Genomic DNA, 7,184 nt, shown 5'->3' with positions numbered 1-7,184 from the left:
AATAGAAACACATTGTGAAGGTCAGAGTCCTGAGACAGATACCCACTAGCAGACTGAGATGTAATCAGAATACATAATATGCTTCCTCTCCTACAACCTGCTGCCAGAGCAGAGGGGTCAGATATAATATCAATGAATTGCAACCAAGAAACTGTAAGATATAACTTTACTCTCAATTTAATATTCAGTATTATTTTATTTATTTGTTTTACATTTTTTTCAGACTCTAATCCACAGTTTTTTACTCAAACCTTGGGCTGTGATAAAACACACTGGTTACTTACAACAAGAGAAAGTAGTGACAAAGTTCAAAAGAATTAATGCAGGTACTGGAAGTGGACACAATCTAATGCCAACCTTACATAGTTTCAAGGGTTATGGTAAGCTCCAGGCAAAGAGTCAAAATGTGCAGTTAATTATCATCATCCTCATCATCATCATTATTAATATGGTTTTCACATATTGTCTGCCATCATTTATTTATATATTCAATACATTGTATATTTTATATTTCAAGTCATAAATTGTTCTTCTCTATCCTCTGCTACTAAACACATATTATCTTCACTGTAAGAAGTATTAAGTTATTACTCTCCCTGCTCCAAATCCTCACCCTCCTCTACTCTGCTCTGTAAGGCTGCTGTTGGGATTTAGCAAACTCGTTTTGCTTTGCCAATGGCTCCCTCTTAATCTCTGAAAATAGGGTATTCTGAAAGGAGACTGCAAACCAAGAGGGCAAAGAAAGTTCCTTCCTCTTTCCTCTCTACTTCTGTGGGCTTCTTGCCTCCTCATGGTTCTTCTGAGGGTCACATCAGCAATGTTTCTTCATGCTTACAGCAGTTCCTTTCTGTGGCAGGAGATGAATCCAGATCACAGGCTTCCCACACTCCCACGTACCTACAACAGACACCAGCACCCATCAGCAGATGCCACCACTTCCAGAGTATATGTTCCAAGCCAACAGGGCATCTCTCTGAACTCATGGAAACCTCATCGAAGGAGCAATACTTTCTCCAAGGGTCTGAGCTCCATGAAGCCCCTAAGTTCCTGAATTTTAATAATTCCCTCATTTATCTTTTTTTCATTAGATTCAGGAGGAAATCTACTTTCTGCAGTTGCCATCTCTGTGATACCTTAAAGCTCTCTTCTTATTTTTGAAGTCACCTGGTTAACAAAATTATACCTAGTTAGCATTTTAAAAAAATACTAATTTGTGTTGTCTCCTTTTCCTTAGTATCTATTATCACAGAGAATGCTCTTAGAGCAAGATACTATAGAGCTGAGAATTAAACTTAGATCTGACTCAAAAACTGAATTCTTTTAAAAAATTTTTTTAGAAAATCTTATTTATCTTTGAGAGAGAGAGAGTGAGTGCAGAGGAGGAATAGAGAGAAAGGGAGACAAAGAATCCAAAGCAGGCTCCAAGCTCTGAGCTGTCAGCACAGAACTTGACATGGGGCTGGAACCCAGGAAGAATGAGTTTGTGATATGAGCTGAAGTCAGATGCTTAACTGAGTGGGCCACACAGGTGCTCCTCAAAGACTGAGTTCTTTAAACCATACACTATTGCATGAGTTATTGAAAAGACAGAGAAGGCAGACTAATGGTATTTGGGAAAAAGTCCATTTGACATTGTAGTAGTTTATCTGCAGATGGCTGGATTTTAGCTACCCAACTGTGGTTCAATGGAGAGCAAAACAAGTGAAGTTAAAAAAAACAACAACAACAACCCTGAGAAATATTAATGAAATAAGATCATGTTAGAATATTGATTATAAGAATTGGGGTTCTCATAAATGTTTTAATATACAATAATTTTTGAGGCGTTTGTGCATGATGAGAGCGATCTTTTGAGACATGTACAAAGAAAATGAAAGGCCATGCCTTACAATGTGATCGAAGTGTATTAAATACCTGCCACTTAAATTAATATCATTTAGAAAACCTAGAATTGTTAGTGCAAGATGGAAAGGATGCAGAATTTTAAAGCTGTACAGGTTTTGAAAAGTATTTTTCAGGGAGATAGAAACCTTATTAGAAATTTGAAAGGTTGGGGCGCCTGGGTGGCTTAGTCGGTTAAGCGTCCGACTTTCGCTTAGGTCATGATCTCGTGGTTCGTGGGTTCGAGCCCCGCGTCGAGCTCTGTGCTGACTGCCAGCTCAGAGCCTGGAGCCTGTTTCAGAGTCTGTGACTCCCTCTCTCTCTCACCCTCCCCTGCTCACGCTGTCTCTCTCTCCTAGAAATAAATAAAAACATTTAAAAATTAAAAAAAAGACATTTGAAAGGTTATTTACAAGTAGCTCATATAAACCAAATTTGTTGTATCCTTAATTTAGTATATCTTTGGGTTACTTCTTATTTGCAGAAAAGATAGACCAGTCTTAGGAAAAAAATAAGTAAAATAAGCACCATCTTCTGCACACAGAGAGTGTGTTTAATTCTAATAATTTAGTGCAATAAATAATGCTAGTTTTAGTTTATGCAAGAGAATAAGAAAGAAGATAATATGAGACTCTGAGTCCTTTCACACAGAGGAGAGTCTGACAGCTAATTAAAGATCTGTGACATCTTTGGAGGGTCTGTAGCCAGCCACAGCTTTGCTGCTTTTTCTTAGATGCCAATCCCTTCATCAGTACTTGCTGAATAAAATTATTTCTTCACATTTATTTTCAGGCTTTGCTTTGCTGATGGCAAATTTTAGTCATGACATACACTGGAAAATACTTATCATATTCCAATCAGTGGTCTACTAAATTCTCCAACTTCACAAGCCATGTTTTTATTCTACAATCAATCTCTGCTTAGCACAGAACTTGGCACATAGACTCAATGTGTATTAGTTGGAAAAAAAATTTGGGGGGGGTGTTGGTGGTTATAATTGAGCTTTGATTCCTTTAAATATAATTTGAAGATAATATAATTCACTAAACTATATAACCCTATAGCACAAGAAATGCATTTCAAAGAAAATATTACAGTATATAGTATCCAGCCTGTAATCATCCTCAGAAAATATTGGCTGGTTGACGACACAGCCCTAGTCTTAGTCCAAGGGCACACACATTCAACCTGTTATCATTAGTGAATACTAATGAGCTTTACACAGTAAAGTTCAAAACGAGGAAGCTTTCCATATGTAGATTTTTACATGTACAGTTTAGTGTATCCTTCTTCCTTAATTTAATTATGTAACTTGCAATTATCGCAAGTGAAAATGAGTTAAAATTTCAGATTACTTATTTTTTAGTATTTTCTTATTTTAAAATAAATTTTCAATATTCATACCAAACTGAAACAGTAGAGACTGCTTCCAATCTGTGAATCCTATTGTTTTGTCTTAGTATCAGAATATCTTATAAAACAGAAAGGCTACTATGCGATTAAAACATACTTGCAGCATATGTGTTATTTAGTAATTGAATTATTTATATTTTTCTCTTTTCAAAACTTTATTATTTCTAATTAAAATAACGTGTGCTTATCAATTTAACAATACTCAGACTTCACTAAGGGAAACAATGTTAAAAATTTATGGGTTTCTTTCATGTTCCATAAAATTTTCAGTTCCATAAAAACAAGATCAGCTATACATGTTATTTTACAACTGGATTCTTTAAGCTAAAATGTAACTAGTTTCCAGATCAGCAACTATGGAGCTAAATCACTTTTTGAAAATCAAGACTCTTTTAATTTTTTCTCATTGATATAAAATCTGCTTCAGGAAATATCTTAGAAACTGCAGTCTTACTATCAGCGCTTTGTCTTTGATAAATTCCTACAGAGAAAATTTCTAGGTCAAAGTGTTGCTCTGCTTTAAATTTTAATAGATTCCATCATATTTCATTTCATAAAGATCAATTCACACATTTCTACCAGAATTTTCAAGATTTGCTCATTGAAGCTATATCAATCTTCTCATGTCTATATTACAACTTATACTTTTACACTCTTACTACTGCTATTTTTGCACATCTCTTCTTATGTTTACTACATATCTCTAGTTCTTGATCTTTGAGTATTGTTTATGTAACTTTCCCAGTCTTATTTGACTTTAATGGTTTTATCAAATTATGAAATTTATTTAGATACAAACCACTCATGCAGTAAGTCACACACTCTCTTCTGCCCTTTGAAGCCTTGATTTAGATGAGTTCAGTGACTCTGAAATCCTAGAAGATGAAAGCAGCCTATGCCTTTAATCACTGCTTGAGGGAGAGCGATCCAGTAGTCAGGATATCTGTTGTGAGATCAATGTGTGCAAGGATAAATCTTCTTGTTTTAAGACACTAAATATTGAGCTTTTCTGTTACTGGAGCTCAATTGTCTTGCCTGACATATTCAAAATATAGAATTTTTAAAAATCAATCTGACAATGCTTTGCTTTATGGCATCTGTGTTTCTGATTGTTTATGTTTTTCACTTCTGTGAGATCCTTCAGAATGTTCTCCAATAATGTCTTCTATTTGCATAATTTTAATCTTTCATATTGATTTCTAATAAAACCAGATTTATGGTTCTTTTTCATAAAATATGAACACGAGTCTTATTATTTTCTTTAGAGAGTCAGACATGGCAACTCCACGTACAGCTAATAAAGTCTCCTTCCAAGTAACACTATGCCATTTCATGCATATTATGAGTACTATAGTAAAAAAATAATCTTAGTTTCTTCCTTCTGTCTTGGAGAATTATTGTCATTCATTCCATTTATATATAAGCATACATAAACATATGTATATACACATATATCTTACATTCATAAGCATACATAGTTGAATTCAAAGTTTTGATTATTATTTTGAACAAAATTATCATTAAATCATTTAAAATTAAGAAAAATAGAGGTGGTGGTTGGCTCAGTCAGTTGAGTGGTCAACTTTGGCTCAGGTCATGATCTTGCGGTTTGTGGGTTTGAGCCCTGTGTGGGGTTCTGTGCTGACAGGTCAGAGCCTAGAGCCTGCTTCATATTCTGTGTCTCCTTTCTCTCTGTCCCTCTTTCCCTCATTCTCTGTCTCTCTTTTAAAAATAAATATTAAAACAAAATTTTAAAAAGAATAAGAAAAATAAAACTGTTTTTTGCAAACATATCACTAAAATTTGAGGTTTTTCATCCACATGTTATTTACAAAATTATATAAATGATATAACAATGCCAATATTATCTATATTATAAAGCACATCTTAAAATAGAAAAGAAATAAAAATAAAAATAATTTATCAATTATTTCATTAAAATATAATTACATATATATAAATTAATAAATATGTAATTTTATGTGTTCAATCATATTTTACAATCAGGTATAGAAAGAAATGCAAATATATATTGCTTTTACTTAAGGCTAAAAGTACGAATAAGTATAAAAAAGAGGAGTTCAGTTTAGGAAGTGTTCTTTTTGTTAAATAAAAAGGCAGAAGCAGTTGAGAAAAAAAACTATTCAATATTGTACACAAATATTTTAATCTTTCTTTTTTTTTAATTTTTTTCAATGTTTATTTATTTATTTATTATTATTATTTTTAATGTTTTATCTATTTTTAGGAGAGAGAGAGAGATAGCGTGAGCAGGGAAGGGTCAGAGAGAGAGGGAGTCACAGACTGAAACAGGCTCCAGGCTCTGAGCTGGCAGTCAGCACAGAGCCCGACGCGGGGCTCGAACCCACGAACCGCGAGATCATGACCTAAGCGAAAGTCGGACGCTTAACCGACTAAGCCACCCAGGCGCCTCTTAATCTTTCTTTTTCAAGGTCATTACTATTGAATGAAGCTGGGTTGTTTAAGCTATAAAATAGCTTAGAGATCACAGAGTACAACAGTCAGTGAGATCCAGAAATTTTATGTAACCTTTACAAGTCAAGCATTAAATAACATAGTCATTATATATATATAGTGGATCAGTAGAATATAATGAAACAATATGATTTTTATTTGATCATCACAAATCTCTACATCTGTCTATTTACACGTTGATGTGTGTGTGTGTACACGTGCACAGATGTGTACTTTAAATGGCTTGTTTCCATGAGACTTAAACATACAAAACCTATTCTAGATAATGATTAAAATTTAAGTCATTTATGATGTGCAAATAAATACACCTTACTGGAAGAAGGCAAAACTCTGATAAATAATACCAAATATTTGCTACATGAAAATTAGTTTTAAAATATTGATGACTAGAGACGTATTGTAAATATATACCATTTAAATGTTTGCTATGTTCTTTTCTTGGTATAATTTTATGAAAAGACTATTGAGAACTATTAATTTGTCATTTACATGAAATGACAGATTGGTAAATTTGCTTTGAAATGTTCATTCAACAAATAAAATATTTATTTAATATCATAAAGCATATTCGTTCAGACAGTTATGAAATGCGAAACACCTAGTATTAAAAAACCTACCAGGTTTGAAACTAAAAATGATGTGCCAAAAAAATCCAGGCATGATTCCTATCCTCATGAGTACACAGTCATTATTTTAATCACAAAAATGAGCTTATAATTGTAATTTAAACATGAAGTTGTTGTTTAATTTGTATTTCCCTATTGAGTGCATTCTCACATATCTATGTCCATCTGGAAGCCATTTTTTGAAAAATGACTATTAATATCCTTGGCCCAATGATCTTTAGTGTCACTGGTTTTTTCTTTATAACTTGTAAACTTTCCTGTACATATACTCAGTAAAAATTTTTATTGGTTATATATGTTTCTTTAACTATATTAAATTTTTGTTTTTATAAAACATGTTTCATTTGCATAAATATGTTTTAAGAAATAATAATATGTGGGGATGAGCACTGGGTGTTATATGGAAACCAACTTGACAATAAACTGTTTGTAAAAATAAAAGAAATAATAATAAATGAAATTTAATAAGTATGTAATTTTCTCAGAACGATTAATTTAAATATACTATTTCCATTTTATAATATGACTCTTTTTCTATTATTATGCTCAATTAGTCTTTTGATATACCATGTGCCAATACCAAACTTTTAAGTGATTATAGTTTATAATAATTCTTGATTTCCAGTAGCATGTTGTCTTCCTTTTATCTCCTTCTCTCTTTCTTTTGTTTTCCTTTTTCTCCATTTCATCCCTCACTATATCATTCTTCTTCTCATTTCTTTTTTTTCTCTTCCTAAATTGTTGAAACTATCTTTGACCCTTTTAGCT

Source organism: Hyaena hyaena, unplaced genomic scaffold, assembly GCF_003009895.1.
Source record: "Hyaena hyaena isolate Hyena2069 unplaced genomic scaffold, ASM300989v1 scaffold_881, whole genome shotgun sequence".
Taxonomy (NCBI): domain Eukaryota; kingdom Metazoa; phylum Chordata; class Mammalia; order Carnivora; family Hyaenidae; genus Hyaena; species Hyaena hyaena.
This window is presented reverse-complemented; position numbering follows the sequence as displayed.